The 27,417-nt window shown below is 42.3% G+C and overlaps 1 protein-coding gene and 1 long non-coding RNA gene across 2 annotated transcripts in view; both read left to right on the top strand.

Annotated features, from left to right (window-relative positions):
* pcdh11 (protocadherin 11) overlaps nt 1-27,417 on the top strand; it is a 692,247-nt gene that overhangs the window by 36,020 nt on the left and 628,810 nt on the right. The window lies entirely within an intron of this gene.
* LOC138740580 (uncharacterized) overlaps nt 22,503-27,417 on the top strand; it is a 75,825-nt gene continuing 70,910 nt past the window's right edge. Inside the window, exon 1 of the long non-coding RNA XR_011343041.1 lies at nt 22,503-22,844. This is a non-coding gene — a long non-coding RNA (uncharacterized lncRNA). The remainder of the gene's footprint in view (nt 22,845-27,417) is intronic.

Here is a 27,417-nt window from a genome sequence, read left to right on the forward strand (position 1 = left end):
AGAATATAAAGGTGGATAAGTCTCCGGGACCAGACGGGATCTTCCCCAGGACATTGAGAGAAGTGAAGGAGGAAATAGCAGAGGCTCTGACGGTAATTTTTCAAATGTCATTGGATATGGGGATAGTGCCGGAGGATTGGCGCATTGCGCATGTGGTTCCGTTATTTAAAAAGGGTTCAAGGAGGAAGCCTGGCAACTATCGGCCTGTAAGTTTGACGTCTGTGGTAGGTAAATTAATGGAGAAAATTCTTAGAGATAGTACTTATAAACATCTGGATAGACAGGGTCTGATCAGGAGCACTCAACATGGATTTGTGGGAGGAAGGTCATGTTTGACCAATCTGATTGAATTTTTTGAAGAGGTGACTAGGAATGTGGATGAGGGTAGCGCAGTGGATGTTGTCTATATGGACTTCAGTAAGGCCTTCGATAAGGTACCACATGGAAGGTTAGTTAGGAAGGTGCAGTCTTTAGGTATAAATTTTGAGATAGTCAAATGGATTGAACATTGGCTGAAAGGGAGAGGCCAGAGAGTGGTAGTGGATAATTGTCTGTCAGGTTGGAGGCCGGTGACCAGTGGTGTGCCTCAAGGATCTGTATTGGGCCCATTGTTGTTCGTTATATACATTAATGATCTAGATGATGGGGTGGTGAATTGGATTAGTAAATATGCAGACGATACTAAGATAGGTGGAATAGTGGATAATGAAGAAGGTTTTCAAGGATTGCAGAGGGATTTGGGCTGCTTAGAAAAGTGGGCTGAAAAATGGCAGATGGAATTTAATGCTGATAAGTGTGAGGTGCTTCATTTTGGTAAGAAGAATCAGAATAGGACATATGTGGTAAATGGGAGAGCATTGAGGAATACAGAAGAGCAGAAAGATTTAGGAGTGACGGTACATCGTTCCCTGAAGGTAGAAACTCACGTGAATAGGGTGGTGAAGAAGGCTTTTAGTATGCTGGCCTTCATCAATCATTGCATGGAATATAGGAGTTGGGAGGTGATGTTGAGATTGTATAAGACGTTGGTGCGGCCTAATTTGGAGTTCTGTGTGCAGTTCTGGTCGCCTAATTATAGGAAGGATATAAACAGAGTGGAGAGAGTGCAGAGAAGGTTTACCAGAATGTTGCCTGGGTTTAAGCATCTGGAGTATGGGGAGAGATTGGACAGATTGGGTCTTTATTCTTTGGAGCGTAGAAGGTTGAGAGGGGATTTGATAGAAGTATTTAAGATTATGAAAGGGATAGACAGAATGGATGTGGATAGACTATTTCCGTTAAGAGGAGGAAAGTTTAAAACAAGAGGACATGAGTTAAGAATTAAGGGGCAGAGGTTTAGAGGTAACATGAGGGGGAACTTCTTTACTCAGAGAGTGGTAGCTGTGTGGAATGATCTTCCGGGAGAAATAGTGGCGGCGGAGTCAATTGTATTATTTAAGAAAAGGTTGGACAGGTATATGGATGAGAAGAAGATGGAGGGTTATGGGCATTGTGCAGGGAGGTGGGATTAGAAAGGGGTGTTTGGTTCGGTGCGGACTAGAAGGGCCTAATGGCCTGTTTCCGTGCTGTAATTGTTATGTTATGTTATGTGTGTGAAATGCTTGGACAATAGAGGAGGAAAGAAAGTGAGGCAATGACCTTCCATGCTGGGACTGGCTCAACAGGGTAGTTCCTCCTCTGCCCCTGTCCTTGTAAATTAAAAGTTTATCGCACTAAATCTTAGAGAGTGAGAAAACATGTACAACAGAAATTATACAGGTTAAAATTTGACACATTTTTTGTTTATTTTGTAAATCCCTTTGAAGTTTCCCCAATCTGTCTTTCATCTTGATTTTACTTATGAAATAAAACTACAACTTTGAGTGTTGGGGATTTAATTTGAATGTGAATTTTTTTTTGGAAGAAAATTGACTTTCATTGAGCAGCTTCCACCAGAAATAATTGATGTGATTTTTAAATTTCCCAACAGCTTCATGACTCGAGGACATGTTGAATGAGATGAAGTCGAAGTAACAGTCAGCTGCTGGGTCCCTTGTCCCCGCTCTGCCATTCAATAAGATCATGGCTGAGGTTTTACCTCTGTGCCACTTTTCTGTATTAAGTCCTTATCCCTTTGTTCACTTAATATCCAAAACCATCAATCAATTTCATGAATATACTCAGTGACAGAACATCCACAGCCAGTAGATTATACCTACTTATTTAATAGTTTTGCCCTGAATTCATTTTTTAAAAAATATTTGAGCATTGCATGCATTCAGATACAGAATGTTCAATTCTTCTCTGACTGTAATTGCTGTGCACTGGGAATCTCTACCCCGCCTTGACAGAGTGGTTATCATTACCCAATTTTACTATCCTTTTACAACAGTTATCTTTTTCTTTAACTCTCTACTTTCCCAAGAATTGAGCCCTCCTCTTTCCCCCGCCCCCCAGCACACAGTGGCACTGTATATTTCAGATAACCCAAAATGCTTGGGACTGGATGTTTTTCAGTCAACTCAATCTATCTATCTATTTATTTATTTACCATTTTCAATATATAACCGAAAAATGGCTATAAACAGACCAGTAGCATCAGCAGAATACTTGTATCGGCTGTTGCCAATCCCTGACACCTCCCTTCCGCCGTCACTGCTCCTGTCTGGGAGCCCGAGATCCTCACACCTGCTGCTGATCCCTGACACCTCCCCACTGCCATCACTGATTCTGCCGTGAGCCAGAAGTCCCTGCTCCTGCCCAGGAGGCTGCGCTTCTTGATGATGCTGGGACAAGTGGAGAGCCCAGTAAAATGGAGGATAAAGAAGTAATGGAAAGAGAGAGTGGAGGGAGTTACCTGAAACAAGGACAATCTCCTCGTGCACTGCCTGACCTGCTGACTTCCTCCAGGCGCTCACTGATGGCTCGCGATTCCAGCCTGCTTCTCTGAGTGTCTTCCTGGCTGGTTATGAGCTCCTGTTACTCTCTTCTTTCTTTGGCTTGGCTTCACGGACGAAGATTTACGGAGGGGTAATGTCCACGTCAGCTGCAGGCTTGTTTGTGGCTGACAAGTCCGATGCGGGACAGGCAGACACGGTTGCAGCAGTTGCAAGGGAAAATTAGTTGGTTGGGGTTGGGTGTTGGGTTTTTCCTCCTTTGTCTTTTGTCAGTGAGGTGGGCTCTGCGGTCTTCTTCAAAGGAGGTTGCTGCCCGCCGAACTGTGAGCCGCCAAGATGCACAGTTTGAGGCGATATCAGCCCACTGGCGGTGGTCAATGTGGCAGGCACCAAGAGATTTCTTTAGGTAGTCCTTGTACCTCTTCTTTGGTGCACCTCTGTCTCGGTGGAGTACGTCGGGTGATTTTTCTTTTCAACGTGTGATATTTTGGATACAGATTTTCGGTTAAGTGGTTTTTGAATAATTGGAAACCTACTGTATTAAGAATTGAAAGGTTAACAATATTCAAGGATCAAACCAATTTGAGTGAAGACCACTTGATCAGAATACCTTGCTCCTTTTTTTGTACTGGTGTCCCATGAAAGGAAATCTGTTCACCTCGTGCCATTCTTTGAGCCATCTGTTTAATTCATTGATTTTTTTACTGACCCACATCCAATTAGCACGTGGCTCAGGTGTTAATCAAGAGATTATTACCTTTGTTGTTTTGCCTTTTAATTTGGATTCAAGGTGCTTTGACTTCATCAGAAACACTTGGTTTGTCTTCTGTTGTTAGTTCCCTTGTGGAGCACGTGGACTGGATCTTTCCCTCCATCTCCATTCTTCCAGCCTTGAGATATCACCAGAGAGGCAACAGTTGTTGAGACTCATCCTTGCAGCTGCAGAGAGCAGTATCTTATCACTGCTCCATTCCTTTCAAACCCACAATTTGAGTCGCTGTTACCATTGTTCTGCAATCGGATTTATGATCTTTCATGCATCCACAATCATTGTACATTGTGGATAAATGCAAAGGTTGAAGTTCCTCTCATGGAACCTTCATTGCTTGTGTCTGCACTACTGATTTTGCAGCATTTACTCAGGGATACAACTGCCAGTGGGGAAAATTATATCTGGGGTAGCTTTCTCACTTGCATCAATGTCAAATGCTTTCACTCCAGCTCGTCACCCTGAACCAAAGTTCCTCACGCTGCAGATACTTGTTAATTCAATTTTCCTGACAATACCTTTTGAACAATATGTGCCTCAATGTGTAGCTGGAGTCAGTTGAAAGAAAGCCCTTGAATTTGTATCAGATTTCATGAAATGGTCACAATGTCCAAAAGCACTTCACAACCACAAGATTAATTTTAATATCCATTCATTATGTATGTGCTAGATTTTTAAAATTCCCTTTATTGGTCCTTCTGTTACTCCTGGAGCATGTGATTCCCACTGAAGTGCAGTTTTATGGAAATTTGCAGCCCTTGACCAGCAACAGAACAACTAATTGTCATTTGCACGGAGACTACCAATTTGTAAGGCATCCTTACGCTAGGCAAACTTGAGTAGGAACTCTTCATTATAGAAATATGCTTCTTGAAGATCGCCACGTAGAAAAGGCAGTGACAATGGGCTATAAAAATGGAAAAATAATTGTCAGACAGCAGATGCCAAGAACAGCAATCAAGTGAACTTACCCATTTAATTGCTTTCTGGGAATGTTATTCAATGAAGGAATGTTTGTAAAGTTGTATACCTGTGTGATTCAACCTGTCTCCCGAGCAACTGGGACAGTGTCCAGTTTTAACAGACAAGATTATCTCTGGGCCAGGTGCAAACAATCTTTGAACTCGTGTAGGAATTTTACACACAGAGCCAGATTGATCTTGCTAAATATGCATTCGGTTGCATTTACAATAGAGTACCATTCTATGCTGTAGTTTGTTCAGAACTTATTTACACAAATTCCAAAATTCCTTGCTCTTGACGAGAATCTTTGGAACATCTGTAAATGTATTTTATCTGTTTTAATTAAGCTGCCAAGGGATGTAATGTCAAGTTAATTCTGAACAGCTGTTAGAGATGGTTTTGACTTGATTAATTCTTATTAATATTGCAAAGAATTTTACCTTATTGTTTTAATATGGTTTGGGAATTCGATTAAAGGGAATAAGATATGTTGAGATGGTTGTTGCAAGGCTATATTGCCCTATATGAGATAACGATTATGATGTGTGAGAATTGCTCAGTCATTTTAAATCTTTATAATGGGAAAGCTCTGAATTAATTAATTTCATATTTTACAAATCCAGCTTTATACACAAAGGGACATAAGAACTTGAAATAGGCAGCCAGCAAGTCACAAGACCCCACCTCCAACAAAACTTCCAAATAAGGTTGAGCTGCCAATATTATGGCTGATTTTGGGGATCTCCAATCCAAAAGCCTCAAAGTACAAATATCCCTCTATTTATGAGAATCGTGTTTACCAATTTTTGCTCCGACACCCATGGCTCTTGAGAGCAAGTGCCTGTGATTCATTATCTGGTTTCCATTATAATGAAGAGTACTCCATTCTCTGCCCCATGGGGATGTACAGTACCAACATATCCCTGTTTATTTGCCCAGCATTTTCAAATCAGGAACCTTCATCCAACAAAATACTTTGCAGAATCGTGTCTCTTTTATTTAAATGGAGGATAATCTGCATTGAAGATTGAAAGTATAATTTGGTTGATTTAGCCTTGGTTAGTACCCCTACTCCCCAACCACCACTGCTTTCCAAAATTCATTTATTATGATGTATTGTCAGCAAACCTGGATACATAATATTTGGCCCTCCAAACTTGAAAATGGCCCATTGTGTCTACACTATTTTGATTCACAATGTATATTTGGGTCAGAAGGAACCCAGTTGTGAGGATAATAGGCAAAGTTGTACAAGGTACAATTATAAAAAAAAAATAGGAACAAACATAGTTATCAATGCATGGCTCTTGCTGAAATTGCACAGGGCTGTTGTGTTGGGAAGAGCATCAGGTTCTGTGGGTTCACAGAGAGTCTGGACACAAGTGTAACAAACACATCATTTTTATTAACACATGGGAAACAAACTGGGGAGAATATTAAACGATTCTCGATCACTATTTCACCTAAGCAACAATATAGACATTGGACTCTGACAACAGTAAATGTAGATTTTACCCGCTCACGCTCTATAAACAGGGACTTTCTCACACACACTTAGCAGCGCGCTCTCACTTCCTTGACCAATGGGGTCACGGTTCTCTGTGTACTAACGGCTCAGCTTCAGTCCGCACCTTATCCACGACATTTCCAGTGACATGTAGCAATGTCGTGGGTTTGGACCATGACGCAGCAAGAAAGAATGTGCTGTGTTAGTGTTATAAACAAGGCTCATCTGTGCTTCTAGCCAGTAATGACGCGAGGTGATTTAAATTGGCTAACTGCAAGGTATGCATTGGCCAGAATCCAACCTTGATTGACAAGTGATGTGACTTCAGAATAAGTTTCAAACAGGGAGAACACATGACCACCCACAATGCACACATTCCAGACAGGTAGGGAGGCCACGTTTCCTCTGCACACAACAAGGGTTTGATGTGAAATTCAGAATTTCGACAGCATTGATCATTTTACTAGGCACGCAAAAAAAAGTGAAGAGTGAAGTCCCAGCTCTCTTGAAACCTGCTCTGACGGATAGAAGGGTCCAGGCTGCAAAACATTGGTTAAGTTTACTTTGTGTTAGATCCACTAGCACATTTGACAGGAAGGCAGCTCAACCCAAGTATTTGCAGACCCCCACCCCCCTTGTTTAATTAACCTTTGTGAGGCTGAAGTTTTCCCTACTTTCCCCAGACACTTGTGATCGAACAGATTGTACAATGCACTTTATTTTCACTGCGAGTTGAAGCTAGAATTCATGGGAACAACATGGATTGATACTCAAAGGGTTTGCAATATGACATTGATGTCTTGCATGTGATCTGCTTTAGACTCTGGTTGCAATGGTGAGCATTAAGGGAAATGATATTGTGATCATTCACTCACAGTTCCTAGACTTTATGGAAAAATCTTAAAGATGGCTCTGTGAAGAGAATTCTACTTATCACCTTTGACTGCGGACATAATAGACACAATGATTAATCTCTCACATTCCTGCTGTAATCAAACCAACCCACACGATCAAGATCATTGCATCAACTTTGGCTATGAGGATTTTGCTATGAGGGTTGATGTAGCAGTTACAGCATTGGCGATCTTGAACAGGGTTTGAATCCCACGCTGTCTAAGGAGTTTGTACATCCTCCCCATGTATGAGGGGGAAGGGTATCCCCGGGTGCTGTGTTTTTTCTTCCACTGTTTGAAAAATATCAGGGGTGTAGGTTAATTAGGTGTAAATTGGATGGCATGGACTCATGGGCCGAAATGGCCTGTTAGTGTGCTGGATGTCTAAATTTTTTAAAAATTAGAAGGATCCTGCTGGTTTCCAGGAAACCATTTTCAATTTCAGTCATTGCCTTCAAGAGAAAGAAAAGTAGAATAGCAGCAAAAAAAAACCATTCCTTATTTCTCAGAACCACATCTTTTGATTTTTATTTTCAGATTCAGAGATGTTTCATTAATGTAGAGAACTTAATTCAAATGATCAAATGCATGAAAACAAACTTTTACTTCAGATTAATTAATGTAAAACGAAGTAAAGCATTAGATATAAACACAAGAACTAGGAGCAGGGCATCTGGTCCGTTGACCCTGCTTTCCAATTCATCAAGATTGTATCTGATCTCAGCTCCACCTACCTGCCTTTTCTCCATCACCCTCAATTTCCTGACTACAAAAATCTATCCATCTCTCCCTTAAATGTATTTCATGAGACAGCCTTGATTGCTTCTTTTGGCAGATAATTCCACAGATTTACTACTCTTAGAGAAGAAGATCCTCCTCATATCCATCCTGAATCTACTCCCTCAAATCTTGTAGCTATGTCCCCTAGTCCTTGTCTAACCTACTAGTGGAAACCACTTTCTTGCCTTTATTATCTATACTTTTAATAAATTTTTGTTTCCGTAAGATCCCCTTTCATTCTGACTTTCTGTGAAAATAGTCCCAGGTGACTCTATTTCTCCTCCTAGATTGCCACCTCCACTCTCAGATTAATCTGGTTTTTCTCTGTACCCTCTAGAAAGGCAGTATCTATTTTATCAAGTAAGGAGACTAGAAATGTACATAGTACTCCAGGTACGGCCTCACAATTATTCTGTACAGTTGCAGCAGATCCTCGCTGCTCTTAAATGCAATCATTTGACAATGTAGATCAACATTGGTTCACCTGAAAATCAACTTTTTGTTCCTCATGCACAAGTATTCCAAAATTCTTCTGCACAACAATCTTTCACTATTTCAATAATAATTTGGTTTATTTTTCCTTCCAGTGGATGACTGCACATGGCATGATTTGCATAGCAGTTAGCACAATGCCTTTGCAGCGCCAGCGATCAGGACTGGGGTTCAAATCCCAAGATGCCTGTGAGGAGTTCTCCTGTGTCTGCGTGGGTTTCCCCTGGGGGCTCTGGTTTCCTCCTATCAGTCAAAGCGTATGGGGGGGTGGGTGGAGAAATGTAGGTTGGATGTAAATTGGCCAGCATAGACTTGTGGTCTGAAATGGCCTGTTACCGTGCTGTGTGACTAAATTTTTAAAAAATAAATTACCAATATTGGTAATACCAATTGCCAATATTGTACTCCTATCTCACTCACTTAACCTACCTCTGTCTTCAAACTCTGTTCATTTTGCTTCTCCACTCAGTTTAATGTCATTAGCAAATTCCGATGCATTGCACTTGATTCCCTCTTCCAAATTATTGATGTACATTGCATACAGTTGCCAGACAGCACTGACCCCTGAAGCACAGAACTCGTCTCTGATGGCTAAGCCAAGATATACCCATTTTATATGCCTTCTAGTTAATCAATTCTCTATGCATGCTAATACTTAACTCTGACTCTATCAAATTCTCACTTTAAATTACACAGTAAGGCTTTAGAATCCTCAGTTCATGGGTAGTAGCTCAAAATGCATAATGTTAATTGTTATTTTGTGACTAAAGTCCAGTAATTCAACAAAGATCATGGTTTGGAGCTATTCCACTGGTCTCTTTCATTCAGCTGAGAACATTCCAGACATTACATTTCTCCTCTAAAGCTTTGAATCTTGAAGAGCAATGAAGGACCAAGGCGATGGTTTATATATTGATATTTTCTATTGATAAAAAGCAATGGGTATAAAGGATTTTATTTCAAAGCCGCAACTCCGCTCTGAAAATATCTTAAATGATAATGGCAAATCTCATATATTTCATACTTGTGGTTATCTTTTGCCAATACATATACCATGCGAGCAGTTTTCACTAATAATCATTCAATCGGGACATCAATGGTTTATCACAGCAAAATTATCCTTAAAGAAATTGTTAAGTAAGCATGGACAGATGATGAGCGGAACGCATCTGTATCTCTACAACTGTATTATCATTTTACTGACAGAAGTATTTTGGCTGACAATGTTCAATCCTAAGATTTAATGCACTATCTGATACTTCATTCAGATACAATTCAACATCTTGTACTCAATACAAAATTGATCATTTATAAGCCTTGTATTCGCAAAATAAATAGTATTACTTCATGAATATAACAGTAGAGAAGTAAGATATTGCAAAAGGAGATAATCCTCTCTGGCAAACTACTACAAACTATTAACAGTCTAATCCCTGACCAGAAATCCAGCAGGATTTACAATTTGCTATGTAGAATCACATTAGTGTCTGTAATAATCGAGAACAAAGATAACTGAAACCAAAATGATTTATTCAAAAAGTCTTCAGTGCCACTAACTTGTTGGGGAAAGTTGGTCTGACAATGACATAATTATTCAAAATCACTGCATCATGTGGCACAGGAAGGCAGTTTTGTGCACTGATTAAGGATGAGAGTGTAGAGCTCGTCAAAAGAACCAAAGACTTGTTGATCCAAACCAAGGCTTTTATTAGCAAAAGACCGGAGCTCTTCACAGGTGGCCGACCAGTCCGGAATGATCCGACCTGGCTAGGGACACAACCCTTTAAGGCCCAGACAATAGGAGTGGCTTAGCTCTCAGCCAATCGCTGTAAGCACAGTCTAGATACAGTAACTATATACACTATGTACATTGGTGATAGACCTGTACTATCACATTCACCCCTTCTTGGAGAATTGACCCTGGAAAAAAAAAACAAAAACGAGGGAGAGAATGAAAGGAAGGGGTAGGTCAAGGTCTGTAGCGGTCAGGGGGTCTGACCGTCCGGCGTGACCGCCGTGGTGCCGGGATTGGGGTCACTGGAGTGGTGTTGCCAGCGGGCTCGTCGGGAGCGACTGCTCCGTCGCTCAATTCCCCAGTCGTTTTGTCGGCAGGGTGGCCCGGGTCATTGGGATGCTGTTGGTCCTTCTGTTGCGGCACGGGGCCTGGAGAAGGAGTTGGGGGGTTTGCTGGGTCTACCGCGTCCTGAGCTAGGTCCCGCACCGAAACAGTGTCCTCCCGCCCGTCTGGGAACTCCACGTATGCATAATGTGGGTTCGCGTGGAGTAGAGTCACTCGGTCGACCAAGGGGTCGTTCTTTGAGTGCCAGACGTGGCGTCGCAAAAGGACGGGGCCAGGGACGGTGAGCCATGCCGGTACAGTGGTTCCCGATTCGGATTTCCTCGGGAAAAGGAACATCCTTTCGTGGGGGGTGGCATTTGTTGCAGTACATAGGAGGGAGCGGATGGAGTGTAAAGCACTAGTGAGAACCTCCTGCCAGTGAGAGGTGGGGAGACCTTTAGACCGGAGAGCCAGTGTAACCGCTCTCCATATGGTGGCATTCTCCCTCTCGACCTGGCCATTACCGCGTGGGTTATAGCTCGTGGTCCTGCTTGAAGCAATACCACACTCCAGAAGGTACTGTTGCAGCTCTGCACTCATGAATGAGGACCCCCTATCACTGTGGATGGAATTGGGGTACCCGAAGATGGTGAAAATACTGTGAAGGGCCTGTATCACTGAGGTGGCAGTGGTGTCTGGGCAGGCTACAGCGAATGGGAAGCGGGAGTACTCGTCGATGGCCGTAAGGATGTAGGTATTACGGTTGGTCGACGGTAGGGGCCCCTTAAAGTCTACACTAAGACGCTCGAAGGGGCGGGTGGCTTTGATAACGTGGGAGTTATCCGGACGGAAGAAGTGGGGCTTGCATTCAGCGCACACCGAACAGGCTCGGGTCATGGAGCGGATCTCCTCGACTGTGTAGGGTAAGTTGCGCGCCTTGACAAAGTGAGCAAACCTAGTGACCCCTGGATGACAGAGCGCCTCATGGAGTTTCCGTAGTTTGTCCATCTGTATGCTGGCGCACGTCCCCCTGGAGAGCGCGTCAGGCGGGTCGTTGAGCTTACCAAGGCTTTTATTAGCAAAAGACCGGAGCTCTTCACAGGTGGCCGACCAGTCCGGAATGATCTGACCTGGCTAGGGACACAACCCTTTAAGGCCCAGACAATAGGAGTGGCTTAGCTCTCAGCCAATCGCTGTAAGCACAGTCTAGATACAGTAACTATATTGCCGACTTTTGGTGGCCACAGGCTTCCAGCCAGGGGTGAGGTTTGCGAAGAGTGCTGGCGGGGCAATCCGGAGTGTGGAAAGGCCGCAAGATTGGCCCCGGGGCATGGGGGCGGGTTGCTCGGGTGCTTCGGGAATGGGGCGATGGCAGACCGAGAGGGGGGCGTGGGGTCCCCCAAAGTGTAGGGACACTGTTTGGAACTGACACTGGAAGTCTAATCCCAGCAACACTGGGGCGCACAATTGGGGAAGGACGAATAATTTGAAGTGAGTGACCGTCACACCCTGTACTTCCAGCGTGGCGATGCAATACCCCTTTATCCCAGTCGAGTGCGACCTCGTCGCTAATGAAATCCTCTGGGTAGTGGGAATAATGTCAAGTCCCCAACGGAGGGCCAGATCTGGCTGGATAAAACTGTCAGTTGACCCAGAGTCAAATAAGCAATTGGTGTAGTGTCCATGCACTTTAATCAGTTCCATTGCTTTAGTGAGGGGATGAGAGCATTGCTGGTTCAGTGTTATTGAAGCAGTTGACAGGGGAGTTTTGCGCAATGACGTCACGCAACGGGATGACGTAGTCAACGCTCGAGGAGCAGGTTGGAGGACCTCCCGGAAGTGCTGTTGTGGCGGCGTTGGCGGGTGAATAGTAAGTATTGGGGTTTGTAGTTGCTCGCGATTGGCGGTGGGTAGGTCGTTGGTCGCGGCGGTCGGGCCCTGGCGGTCGTCAGCGATGGACGCTAGGGTGAGCACCTGGTTGGCCGCGGGGGTGGCTGTGGCGGCGGCGGTAGCGTCGGCCCCGGGGATGGCTGTGGCGGCGGCAGCAGCGGTCTTTCGACGAGCTCTACAATTTTATTAGCAAAAGACCGGAGCTCTTCACAGGTGGCCGACCAGTCCGGAATGATCCGACCTAGCTTGGGACACAACCCTTTAAGGCCCAGACAATAGGAGTGGCTTAGCTCTCAGCCAATCGCTGTAAGCACAGTCTAGATACAGTAACTATATACACTATGTACATTGGTGATAGACCTGTACTATCACAGAGAGTGAGCCCAGAAAATCACCAACCAGTGAAACACCAAAACATTGAAGAGGTCACAAATTAAGTTTGTCAGGGTCAAGCAGACTACAACAAAAAATGGCTACCAACGAAGCAAATTGGTCACTCTACGTTAATCAAGGATTGAGCTTGCATCTCTAAGACAGAGTTTGATTTGAAAACCAAACTGATGTTTCACAGTTCACTGTATTTGTTGGGATAGTTTATATATGCCATCCTTTATTCGGTTCTCTAGCTTGGAGCAATCTGGTAACCGATGTCTTGCCATTCATCTGCAATATCGCTCAGTGAATGGGGAAATCTGCCTCTAATGGACAGTTTCACATTAGAGGACAATATTTTTTTATGTAAGGTTTATGTATTCCCACACAGAATGCTGCAGCATTTTAAATTCCCAAGTTCAATTTAATTGTTTGCCCAAAAGTTTACTATTCTCTGTTCAAAATAATGGAGATTTAGGCTTAAGCCCGGAAATAAATCAGTAATTGTTGGAATGGTAGGGAACAATTGACTAGTTGGCAGAGTTATGGAAGATGATAAATTAGCCTGTGAAACAGTACTGTGATTTAATGCCCCCCAAAAATTAATTCCTAGCCATATATATTAAACAATCTACCTTCAAGTTTCATGTACTGGAATGAACTTCAGAGGCAGAGTGCAGTGTGCTGATGGTACAGCATTGGTTTTGTACTGATGTTTAATGAATTCCCCTGTATTAATTTGTCAGTGAGCAGAAACAGGAACTTAAAATACACATGAAAATTATTTAACATTGGAAGAATAGAAAAAGCAAGTATTCTGTCAGCCATGTCATAATTAAAACAATTCAAAAAGTTGTGATAATTTGGACATTCCAGCTTCTATTTAAGGACCCAAATAATGTCTGATGAATGTGCACCTCCTCTTCTCATTATTACCAGGGAAGGCATTAGTCTGCATACAGTTAAATGCATTGGAACAATACAGCCAGATAATCATGATGTTAATTGGTATGCAATGTTGATTTGCCATTAGCTCTGCAATTTTCATGCCAAGGCTTAAGCCCTTCTCTGACCTGGCATTTAGCAGCAGGAATGACCCTCCACCATCCAAGTTTGAAAGGGTTTTTAACAACTTGCAGGTTAGTTGCTGGTTGATGTCCTTCTACAATTGTGTAGTTGTCTCGAGTTGCGAAAGCTAAGTTACCAGATTTCAGATTTATTCTTATACATGACATCACATACAACCCTGAGATGCCATTTTTTGTGCGTGTTGCAGAATTATCACTAATTAGTCGTGCAAAAAAAAACTGTATATCGTGTAAACATTTATTTCTTTCTTCTTTGGCTTGGCTTCGCGGACGAAGATTTATGGAGGGGTATGTCCATGTCTGCTACAGGCTCGTTGGTGACTGACAAGTCCGATGTGGGACAGGCAGGCACGGTTGCAAGGGAAAATTGGTTGGGTGTTGGGTTTTTCCTCCTTTGTCTTTTGTCAATGAGGTGGGCTCTGCAGTCTTCTTCAAAGGAAGTTGCTGCCCGCCAAACTGTGAGGCGCCAAGATGCACGGTTGGAGGCGATATGAGCCCACTGGCGGTGGTCAATGTGGCAGACATCAAGAGACTTCTTTAGGCAGTCCTTGTACCTCTTCTTTGGTGCACCTCTGTCTCGGTGGCCAGTGGAGAGCTCGCCATATAACACAATCTTGGGAAGGCGATGGTCCTCCATTCTGGAGATGTGACCCACCCAGCGCAGTTGGGTCTTCAGCAGTGTGGATTCGATGCTTGCGGACTCTGCCAGCTCGAGTAGTTCGATGTTGGTGATGAAGTCATTCCAATGAATGTTGAGGATGGAGCGGAGACAGCGCTGATGGAAGCATTCTAGGAACCGTAGGTGATGCCGGTAGAGGACCCATGATTCGGAGCCGAACAGGAGCGTGGGTATGACAACGGCTCTGTACACGCTGATCTTTGTGTGTTTCTTCAGGTGATGCTTTTTCCAGACTCTTTTGTGTATTCCAAAGGCGCTATTTGCCTTGGCGAGTCTGTTGTCTATCTCGTTGTCGATCCTTGCATCAGATGAAATGGTGCAGCTGAGGTAGGTAAACTGGTTGACTGTTTTGAGTTCTGTATGCCCGATGGAGATGTGGGTGGGGGGGGGGGGCTGATGGACGACCTCAGTTTTCTTCAGGCTGACTTCCGGGCCAAACATTTTGGCAGTTTCCGCAAAACAGGACGTCACGCGCTGAAGAGCAGGCTCTGAATGGACGACTAAAGCGGCATCGTCTGCAAAGAGTAGTTCACAGACAAGGGGCAGCGGAGCGTGGCCGGTGCGCGAGTGACGGCAGCCAAGCAGAAGCGGCAACCTCAGGCAAGGTCTAGGCCGCTCAACCAGGAACTCGTGGGGGTAGTTCGGAACCCGCGGGCAGGCCTGCGGCTCTTGCACCCTGCACCCGGAGCCCGAGCAGGTCAGTGGGCCCCCACCAAACACGGACAGTCTGGGCCAGGGGCGAGCCCCAAGTCTGCGCCCCACCAGAGTGGCCTTGCCTGGGGAACCTCCGAGGTGTTTTGCAAGGCATGGGAAAGGTTGTGGTCCTGTGTGTTCCTGCCCACTTGACCCTGCGTGTAAACATTTACCGAATGTAAATAAACTGACTGTGTATACAGAGGCAACACATAGAAAATCAATAAAGTGCACAAGAGTCCTTAAATGAGTCTCTGATTGTCGTTGAGGAGTCTGATAGTAGTTGTTCCTGAACCTGATGGTGCGAGTCTTTTCATTGAGTCCAAGTCTGCTCTGTAAACCATTTGCTCCCAGGAGTAGCTAGATGAGGAGGCTTTTCTCTTTAACTACAGAGTTACCATGAAATCAAACAGTGGGCTCAGACCAAGGAAGCAGAAGTTGAAGAGAACAATTCCATGAACCTCATCAATGCAATCATTGTGAGACATTACCAAATCAGGAACTTCATCTTCACAGAAATCTGCCATCTCCTTCTGTTATTACTGCAACATAAAATAGGGCAAAGACTACATTTCATTGAGTCCCAAGGTGACCATCCCAATGATATATATTACATCTTGGTCCTTCCAGGCTAGAACTGGAGATATTTGTAATATCCTACCATTGCCGAGTGTCACTGTAGAGGTTAAAATGTATTTCATGATCATAAGCAGACTGTTTGTGGCTTTATGGCTTTTTGTTTAACATTTTTATGCTATCTTCCAGCAAAATCTTTGAACCAGGGTCATAGCTGGTTTCTTGGCTTGTTTGGGAGATAAGCATTAGTTTAGTTTCACTTGTTCTGTGAAATGAGGGACACAGAATGTTCTGACATTATTCTATTGATGGGCTAACAACATTTTACAACTTATAATAATAATATTTAATATCATTTAATAAACTTTGGAAAACAACTTTAGTATGAATTTGTTTGGGTCATAAACAACAACAAGATTTTTTATTCTCCAAGTGACTATAATGGATAGTAATTGCTATAGTCACCATTGTTTTTGATTCAAAATGGCATTTTATCCTCTTTTGGCAGAGGCCTGAAAAGAGAAGATGTGACTTTGCAAGGACTTGCAGGTTTCCAAAGTGTAGATTTCTATTGAATAATTGAATGCGTCTCTGTGGGTGCTATGTATGAAAACCAAAGTGAAATTTATTTCCTAATCATCTAGGTGAAGTAGAGCAAAAGGCTACAAAACGTGTATATAGTAAAACCCCTGGTATCTGACACCTATGGGGATTGATAGATGCTGGTTAAGTATATATTCTGGTTGCTTGAGATTGTGTGTGTGTGTGTGGTGTGATTGGCAACTAATGGTGAGGCAAGCCTATTTTAAACTTCCATGTTTTTTAACCTATTTATTTAAAGTGATTTTTTTTCCCTGGTTGCTTGACACTGCCGATTGCTTGAATTCTGGGTAACTGGTTTTACTCTAGATCAATTTTGTTCTGGTTTTCTCTGCCATCTACAGTTGCCTCACTACAGCAAGCCAAATGATGACCACTAGCTGGGAAGAGAGATGATAGAAGATAACTTTGTCATGGCAAAATATTACCTTCATTGCCTGCAGCAGTCTGGAGGAGCACAACAGGACTCTTTGGAGTGGGAACTAAAATTCATGATGGACTCCAGCATGTAGCATAACCTTGTCATTGTGAGGACACGGCCATTAGCAATTGCATAACAATCAGATGATGTGATAATGTTTCCTCTGGATTGCTTGTCAAGGGTTTAATCTGCACTGAAGAGGGCAGTGGGTATGTTCATGACTAATGCTGAAATATTTTGGGATATTTAGGAAATTTAAAGAGATGGGGTTCAGCAGGGTAATAGCACTGAGGTAATAGATCTATGCCTGCTTCTTTTATTTTTGTCTTTATATTCCCTGTTTGCCAAAAGACTGTTTCATATTCATTCACAAGTCATTGCGTATAACTTACTCTGTAATGGAGTAGATCCATCGGTCCCATTTGCATTACAACACTATTCAAATTTGGTCTACTTTACGCCAATGAAATTTACATCTTATCGACAAAGATTTTGAAGGTTTTACACAGTATGGAAGTCCTAGTTGTTTGTGTTGCCTTACTGTACACTGATAACGTGAATCATTGGTTTCAACTCTACCATCTTGAGAGTGAAGGACTGAAGTGGAATGACATAACTCATTGCAGTTGTTGAGTGTGAATGAAGCAAGATATAAAACAAGGAGTGAACTGGGTAGGTTAAAACAAAATCGGAAAACATTTCACATCATGTAGTAGTCTGCAAGATATTTGCATTTTTTTTAAAATTTGACCTCTGGCAAATGTTCTTCATTATCTTTATTTACCTTTCCATTTTTCTTTTAAAAATATTTTTATTGAGCTTAATATATAAATCCGACATACAAAGTCATAATAAATTACAGGTCATATCATATACATCTCACATATTAAACATAAAATGTCAATCAAAAGTATATCCATCATATTAATGGGAGTGTATTATAGACCAAATGGGCTGAGGGAATTAGAGGAGCAAATTTGTAAGGAGATTGCGTATATGTATAATAAACACAAGGTGGTAGTTGTGGGAGATTTCAACTTTCCAAACATTAACTTGGTCACCCATTCAGTAAGAGGACTGGATGGGGTAGATTTTAAGTCTGTTCAGGAAAGTTTTCTTAATCAATACGTAGAAGAAACAACTCAAGTGGGGGGGGGGGGGGCAATATTGGATCTCCTATTGGGGAACGAGATAGGTCAGGTGACAGAGGTTTGTGCTGGGTAACACTTTGGGTCTAGTAATCATAATAATATTAGTTTTAGGTAAATTATGGAGAAGGATAGGGCTGGGCCTAAGGTTGAGTTTCTTGATTGGAACAAGGCTAATTTCGAGGTGATGGAAAAGGATTTACAAGGTGTGAATTGGGTCTAGTGATCACAATACTATTAGTTTAGTTTACCTATCTCGGCTGCACCATTTCATCAGATGCAAGGATCGACAATGAGATAGACAACAGACTCGCCAAGGCAAATAGCGCCTTTGGAAGACTACACAAGAGTCTGGAAAAACAACCAACTGAAAAACCTCACAAAGATAAGCGTATACAGAGCCGTTGTCATACCCACACTCCTGTTCGGCTCCGAATCATGGGTCCTCTACCGGCACCACCTACGGCTCCTAGAACGCTTCCACCAGCGTTGTCTCCGCTCCATCCTCAACATCCATTGGAGCGCTTTCATCCCTAACGTCGAAGTACTCGAGATGGCAGAGGTCGACAGCATCGAGTCCACGCTGCTGAAGATCCAGCTGCGCTGGATGGGTCACGTCTCCAGAATGGAGGACCATCGCCTTCCCAAGATCGTGTTATATGGCGAGCTCTCCACTGGCCACCGTGACAGAGGTGCACCAAAGAAAAGGTACAAGGACTGCCTAAAGAAATCTCTTGGTGCCTGCCACATTGACCACCGCCAGTGGGCTGAAAACGCCTCAAACCGTGCATCTTGGCGCCTCACAGTTTGGCGGGCAGCAACCTCCTTTGAAGAAGACCGCAGAGCCCACCTCACTGACAAAAGGCAAAGGAGGAAAAACCCAACACCCAACCCCAACCAACCAATATTCCCCTGCAACCGCTGCAACCGTGTCTGCCTGTCCCGCATCGGACTTGTCAGCCACAAACGAGCCTGCAGCTGACGTGGACTTTTTACCCCCTCCATAAATCTTCGTCTGCGAAGCCAAGCCAAAGAAGAAGAAAAAGAAAAGGAATAGAGAAAGAATGCAGGTGAACCAAAGGTTGAGATTCTTGATTGGAAGAAAGCAAATTTCGAGGGGATGAGAAAAAAAGTGAGGGTATGGAATGGGATAAGATTTTCAGGCAGATAAATCGAAGCTATTCAAAGGAGATGTTCTGAGAGCACAGAGTTTGAATGTCCCCATGAGGATTAAAGGAAAGGTTATAAACTGTAGGGAGCCTTGGTTCCCAAGATATTGGAAACTTGGTTCAAAGGGATGTGTGCAACAGGTATAAACAACAGGGAATGGATTAACTGCTTGAGGAATATATGGAGTGTAAAAAAAAACTTAAGAAGGAAATTAGGGTAAAAGGAAATATGAAGCTGCTTTGGCAGGCAAACTAAAAACAGATACATTAAAAGAATAGTGAGGGATAAAATTGGACCCCTTGAAGATGAGGGGGATAGGCTCCGTGAGAACCCAGAGGAGATGGGTGAAATTTTAAACTTTTTTTTCTTCAGTATTCACTAAGGAAAAAATGTTGAGTCAGATGAAGTGACGAAATATGGTAGGGAGCTCATGAATAATATACGAATTAATGAGAAGTTAGGGTTGGTTCTAATGAAAAAGATCAAGGTGGATAAATCTCCAGGTCCTGATAAAATATTCCCTTGGACCCTGAGGGAGGTTAGTGAACAAATAGTGGGGGCATTGACAGATGCATATTAAAATGTCACTGGTCATGGGGGAAGTGCTGGAGGACTGGAGGGTGGCTCATGTTGTTCTGCTGTTCCAAAAAAGGATCCAAAAATAAACCTGGTAATTATAGGCCTGTAAGTCTGATGTCAGTGGTGGGTAAATTAATGGAAAGTGTTCTTAGAGATGGTATATACAACCATGGAAAGACCGGGATTGATTCGGAGTAGTCAGCATGGTTTTTAACCTGGTAGATCAAGTCTAACAAATCTTAGAGTTTTTCGAGGAGGTTACTTAAAAGGTTAATGAGGGGAAGGCGGTGGATGTTGTCTATTTTAACTTTAGTAAGGCTTTTGATAAGGTTCCACATAAGAGGTTGGTAAGGAAGGTGGAAACATTAGGTATTAATGATGAAGTAGTGAAATGGATTTTACAATGGTTGGATGGGAGATGCCAGAGAGTAGTGGTGGAAAATTGTTTGTTGAATTGGAGGCTGGTGATGAGTGGAGTGCCTCAGGGATCGATACTGCGTCCACTTCTGTTTGTCATATATATTAACGATTTAGATGATAGGATGGCCAATTGGATTAGTAAGTTTGCAGATGATACAAAGGTTGGCAGTGTTGTGGACAACGAGGAAGATTATCAAAGCTTACAGCAGGGGTGTCAAACTCAAATTCACGGAGGGCCAAAATTAAAAACTTGGACTAGGTCGAGGGCCGAACTAAATATTTATTGAAAATTTTCAACAACATCTGCATGTTTTCTCTTCTTTCAACATATGTAATGTTAAACTTTTTCTTATTAAAATAAATGTTTAATAATAGTTTTGTATAAACTCTTTCCAGAAGCATTAACAAATGAGAAATAAAATATTCAATAAATAATATTTCTCTGTAGAGGATTTGTCAAATGTTGCTAGTGTGCTGTCGAATAGTAAAATCTGAGAGCTATTGAGAATGTGGGAGAATAACATGATTCCTGAAACAATCAAATGGGTGACTGATTGTGGGCATGAACTCTAGCAGGGTTATTTGCCATGCCCTTTTTCCATTGGTACAGATATCCTTTGATTTACATACTTTTCAAGTTTTATGCCTAATGAGCTTGTATCCAGGTGCAGGACCATTTTTAACCAGGAATATATTTATCACTGTGACATGAAACTATTGGAAGATCGTTTTATCCTGAGATTAAAGTTCATAATACTTACTCAGGAGGGAGGGCGGGGTTTGCGGGCGATCAGGTTGGACAATGACAGTGCGGGGGAATCGGCTCTCGCTGCAGGGCGGCATCTCGGCGGATCAGCAGCCCCGTCATCGTGAGTCGCGGGTCGGCCTACGGCAGGGAGGGGGAGTGGGCAACGGTCCTGGCGAGGTCAGGCCCCCCCCTGAATTTCTGCCGGACCCCCCTTGACCTGCTGAGTTTCTCCCGGACCTCCCTTGACCTGCTGAGTTTCTCCCGGACCCCCCTTTGACCTGCTGAGTTTCTCTCGGACCCCCCTTGACCTGCTGAGTTTCTCTCGGACCCCCCTTGACCTGCTGAGTTTCTCCCGGTCCTCCCTTGACCTGCTGAGTTTCTCCCGGACCCCCCTTGACCTGCTGAGTTTCTCCCGGACCCCCTTTTCTTTCCGTGCCGGTGTCCCAGGACCTGGTCCGGTGGGAAGGCGCAGGGCGGCTGGCGGCCGGCGCCCCCATTGCCTGGCAGGGAGCCCCAATCTTCCCTCCGGCGTCCCGACTCCATCTGCAGCTCCAAGAAACGCTGTGCCACTGGGGTTCCGGGCGCTGGGAAGCGGCCTTGGCTTCCCCTGACACCGGCCAGGCCGCACTGCGGTGGGGGGGGGGGTGGGTGTGGGGGGGGTGGTGGGCGGGGGGACACGACAGCATGTTTATAAAACCACCCACCACTACTTTTCAAGGACCAGGATTTTTCTCTCTCTCTCTCACCCTGGGACACAGCGGTTACTGTGCATGCACTATACTGGCGTGGCGGCCAGCGGGCCACCTCTAATGCATTTTTGATATGATCTTGCAGGCCAAATATAATTATATCGTGGGCCAAATTTGGCCCGCGGGCCAGAGTTTGACATGTGTGGCTTACAGGGTGAAATAGGACAGTTAGAAGAGTGGGCAGAAAGATGGCAGATGGAATTTAATACTGATAAATGTGAGATGCTATATTTTGGTTGGATGAATCAAATTAGGACATGCACGTTAAATGGGAGACAATTGAGGAGAGCAGTGGAACAAAGGGATTTTGGAATCCTGCTATATAATTCTCTGAGCATTAAATCACATGTTGATAGGGTGATGAAGAAGACATTTAGTATGTTGGCTTACATAAATCAGAGTACAGAATTCAGGAGTTGGGATATAATGTTGAAATTGTATAAGGCATTGGTGAGGCCAAATTTGGAATATTGTATGCAGTTTTGGTCGCCGAATTGCAGGAAGGATATAAACAGTATAGAGAGAGTACAGAGGAGGTTTACGAAAATGGGGGAGATTCAAACAAGATGGCATGGATTGAGAGTAAAAGGGGGAAAGTTTAAGGGAAACTTGACGGGGAATTTCTTCACGCTGAGGATGGTAGGGTTATGGAATGAATTTCCGGCAGTGGTGGCAGAAGCAAGATCAATGTTAATATTCAAGAAAAGGTTGGATAGATATATGAATGGGAGATGGGTGGAGGGTTATGGGCCAAATGTGGGCTCGTGGAACTAGGTGGGAGAAGATGCTTGCAACGGTCTAGTAGGGGCAAACTGGCCTCTTTGCTGTTAATGGTTATATCGTGTTTTGACTTGTTTCTTGAAAACGTCAAATTTTATGAATATGGTATTTAACAGTTTATCCCTTTCACATAATATATCCCAGTATAATTATGGATAGAAAATAGATAAAACAAAATTAAACAATTACTTTATAAAGCAAAGGGGATCTTCTATCTTAATTAATAATATGATCCATGAAAAATCATATTTAAACCCATGTTTAATTAGTCTAAAATAGAAAAGAAAAGGAAATCCTCTGTCTAATCTAACCCCTTCCTCTAACCAGGGTTAACTTGTAGAAGTCAAGATATGGATCGAATCGCAACCTTCAGACACGAAACAGAGTCTCAGAAGCATCCAGACTGATTACATCTCCCAATTATGATAGTAATCTATGAATAGGCCCCACATCTTGTCAAATTGAAATTTTATATTTTTAATTTTGTACCTTATTTTCTCCAAGCTTAAACAGGACATAAGATCATGTAACTACTGGGCATGAGTGGGTGGAGAGTCATCCTTCAAAAATTGCTCATCTGGCTATCAATGAGGTAAAAGTTAAAATTCTATTTGGGTTGAAGTCAAGAATATATCCTCTCAAAAAATAAAAGCAAAACAAAGCAATGAAAGGGCATTCATGGAGAAAATGGTAAAGACAAAAGGAAAAATAACTCTGAGCAAAAATAAGCATTTCCTTTGGAAGAAATGGATTTTGCAGAAAATTTATTCCAAATTTACTTTGTTCATACTGTCAGGCCTTTCCTCAACCCTGCTTACTTCAACTATGGGAAAGAACAATTCCACAATATTTGGTTTATTTTTTTTGAGTATTTCTTTTAATTGAGCTTATCTTTAATGAAGTTATTGACTTCTTGTTATGGATGCTTTGCATTAGCCACCCTTTTGCACGTCGTCCAGGTGATCATATGTGAATTTTTTTTTTAAAAAAAGGTATTATAAGAAACCAATATGCCTCTTGTGTGTACCAGTCTAGTTCAATCTTATTCCCATCCGTTTGGAAGTTGAAGCCTGGTACATTTTTATTTTCTCTCCTGAGCCAAGCCTGTGAGATAGGAGGCCACCATTATCAGTAGAACCAAATTAAGAAGAAAGTAGAGTCTTTATGAACGATATAATTTTGCGACAGAGAACATCGAGAGCGAAGTTGTGCTGCCCTTATATAAATCTACTGCACATCAATCGAACCCTTCCATCATAGCCAATAGCTCTCCATTTTTTTGACATCCATATGCCGACCGAAGAGTCTTTTAAATATCCCTATTTCACCAGACTCCACCACCACCCCCGGCAATGCATTTCAGGCACCCATTACTCTGAGGTATCTTTTTTTCCAAACAATCTGATGTCTCCCCAAAACTTTCCTTCACTCACTTTAAATGAATGTCCTCTGGTATGGGTAATTACTGCTCTGGGAAGAAAGGAGCTGGCTGTCCACATGCCTTTTTAATCAGTTTAATGTGTCCAAGAGGTTTACTTGCTTTAGTTCATGGGAGTCTGCATGTAATCAATAAACTTGAATATTCAGACCCATAACACAGACGTATAGGAATGATCATGGATCATTATGACTTCTTGATGCTTCAGAAAAGAATTCGAGAAACTACAGGGCCTCATGAAGTTATGGAGTTGTCCATCAAAAGAACCTCTTCATTGTGTATTTACTTTCAACAAAGTAAATAACTTGCTTACATTGTGCCTAAAATAAAGGATTTTAGATTCAGTTTGAAGTATTTTAGTGGCACTGAGAGGGTAAAATAATTTAATCTTTTTTAACATATGATCTATTCATCTCCAGATAGAGATCCATAGCAAGGGTTATTTTTGTCTCTATAATATTGAGATCTAATGTATTAGATATAAGAAATCTTGTATAATCCTTTGGTATGAGAATCTGAGATGATTCTTTGTGTAAAATAAATAAACTGGAATAACATCAACTAGATATAATCTGCAAATATTAAATATCAAGTTATTGTTATGCTTCTTTTGCAATTTATTAAATTCTCAATCCTTTTTTATTTTACAAAGAAGCAAAAATAATTTAGAAAATGAAAATTCCATCAGTTGTCTGTCCCACATTCATGCTGTTTTAACTGCAGGTTGAGCACACAATTTCTGACGTCCATTTCAATCAGATATTGGTATCGTAGCTGGCTGCTATGAGCTATAGCTCTGCGGAGCCTAGAGCGCAGGAGAGGTTACAGCTGTATGCAGATGAATACGCTGTTCCCAGAAAGAACAACACGGGTGTAATTGGCGGCACAGGCTCAAGAGCCAAAATGGCCCGTTACCATGCTGCATGTCTAAAATATGTTCACCCTTGCATTTTGGTAACATCAAGTACAAAGTGTGCTGTTCCTTCTTGAAGTCTCTTTGAAATGGGATCCTATTAATTGAATGATAAACAAACCATCAGTGCTTGGTTTTAATGCAGGTTAAAAAATCTCTGCATGGTTTGAATTCTTTGGGCCCATTTTGGGCATAAATCTGAATCATTGGGGAATTTGACTGTGCACATCCTGTCATGGTTCACCCAGGTATTCTATTTCCTTGTCATATTTTGTGACCTATGGCTATATTGTTCACTCACAGTAAAATGAAAGTAAGCAACACAAAGTAAGGAAACGTGAATGAATGGGCTCCCACTGGGCATTCCTTTTATTTTGGTTGACTCCCTCACATTGATTTATCAGTGCTATTTTTCAGAGACAGGGAACACAGACAAAGGTTTCTCTCATTGCTCCGAACTGTGGCCCCAAAGATTAAACAGGGCAGGGGTGTGATCACATGGTACCCAATCATGAGCAAAGACTCCATCTTAACTCGAGGCCTGGTCCATAATGTAGGCGAACCCCATTAACCAATTTTGCAATGTTTAATCATTCCCTTTGCTCCAATTTCCCAATACTCCTCCCATTATCTCCTCTCTATTTCCTCCCAGTTTGATTTTCTGCCCTCTTTCTGTTTTGCACTCTACTCCTTCCTTGGGTAATCCTTATCTTTATAGCTGCTTGTTTGTTTGCCATGGCAAGAGCTCTCAAACAATGATCACTCACTTCCTGGAGGCAGTGTTTGAGTGCAATGGCAGCAGTTGGCACATGTGAACAGGCAATTCAACTTCTTGTCCTTTTGAAATGGGCAAAAACTTTTGCTGTGCTGCACAATAGTGAGGGTGTTCCAATCAGCAATTCTTTTGGCGATATCAGTTCTGGCACTGGCAAAACATTGCAGCTGTTTAAAGTACCAAAAATGGATTAAATCTGTTTTATTGTTGTCTCTAATCTTTCAGTTAAATCTTGAACAACTGTTTCCAGCAACTGCAATGTTAATTTATGTGAGTAGAACAAGAAATTATATAAAAAAACAAACCTTACTCATCAGGTTATGAAGCACTTAACTGGTTTTAGTGCTCTATGGTGCATTTATCTATAAGAGATTTGCTGGCACGAGATGCATTTTTCAGGGAAAAGTGAATAATTATGAATAAAGGTTGTGCATCTACAAATTGTCAGCCTGCCAGATATTCACTGATGAAGAGTCCTATTATTCCACAGCTACTTTTACAACACACTCGGGCATGTCATACTGACAAAATGACAATCCCTATATTCGACAATGGCATATCTAATTAGGGTCAAGAGTATTGAACTGGGTCATGGGGGGGGAGGGGGGAAGGAAAGTTGCCAATTAAATATTCATGACAGATATATTTTGTGTCATGCTTCTACCTTGGGAAGTGCTCAGATCATTTTTCTTTTGAGTCCCAAAGCCTGCCACTTGAATTATAACACTGCCTCTATATAAACTGCACAGCCAGTTTCTAATAAACAGTGCAATTTTTCAACTTTTAACCTTTTGAGTTGCGTGGAATATAATCCACACATTTTTTTTTACAGCCTGTCCAAAAATAATTTGATCAGAATTTTGATTTCTTTAGGGTTCTTTATAAACAGAAGTACATTTTTATTTTCAACAGGTTTCTCCTCATCATCAGACCTGAGGCTTCCACTTTAATATAAAGCCCGAGTTTGGTTCTAAATCAGAATCTGAATCAGGATTTATTTTCATGAACAAGTCATGAAATTTGGTGTTTTGAAGCAGCGTCATAGAGCAAACATTCATATTATAACCATCTTATGGCATTGCTATATATATATATATATATATATATATATATATATATATGTAAACAATAATAAGAGAGCATGAGAAGTAAGGCAGTGTCTTTGGTTCATTGATTATTCAGGAATCTGATGGCAGTGGGGAGGAAGCTGCCTTTGTGCTGCTGAGGGCTCGTCTTTAAGCTCCTGTACCTTTTTCCCATGGTAGCCGAGTGAAGAGGGCATGGCCTGGGTGGTGGGGGTCTTTGAGGATAGAGCCTGCTTCTTTAAGACACCAACTCATGTAGATGTCCTCGATGGAGTGAAGTCTGTTGCCTGTGATGTCGCAGGCCTAGTTAACAGAACCTCTGGAGCTTATTCTTGTCCTGAGAGTTGGCACCTCCATACCAGGCAATGATGGTACTAGCCAGACAGGTCTCCATGGTACACCTGTAGAAGCTTACGAGAGTCTTCGGTGGCATGCCAAACTGCCTCAGACACCTCAAAGTATAGCCGCTGCATCAACTCCAAAGAAAATACTTTGCTACTTAGAATGCTAATGCAACTTTATTGCTGCTTCAATAGACCTTCCCTGTATAATTCTGTGCTTATTCCTAGTCAATGTATTACCAACACTGAACTGCAGATATGTGAGAGCATTTATATTGAAATAGATGATTGGTCACTGAGGCTGGTATTTAAATACTCTATTATGATGCACAGCAGTTCAGTACATTTACATTTGTCATGAATTTGTTACTGATTCACAGCTGGATTGAAACATAAACTGTGAATAGTTTTCCTTCCTATGTTACTTCTAAGTGTAAAATAAAGGCCATTGCCTCCAGACAATACACTTTTCAATCATACAATTTAATGGACCTGATCTGAACTTCTTCTCCATTTTACCCCAAAGGAATTGAAGATTTTTTTTTGGTTTGAATCTGCAAATAATGAACCATAATATCTGGATGTAGGCAAGCAGTTAAAGGATCATAGACAA

Source organism: Narcine bancroftii, chromosome 8 (genome assembly GCF_036971445.1).
Source record: "Narcine bancroftii isolate sNarBan1 chromosome 8, sNarBan1.hap1, whole genome shotgun sequence".
Lineage (NCBI taxonomy): Eukaryota > Metazoa > Chordata > Chondrichthyes > Torpediniformes > Narcinidae > Narcine > Narcine bancroftii.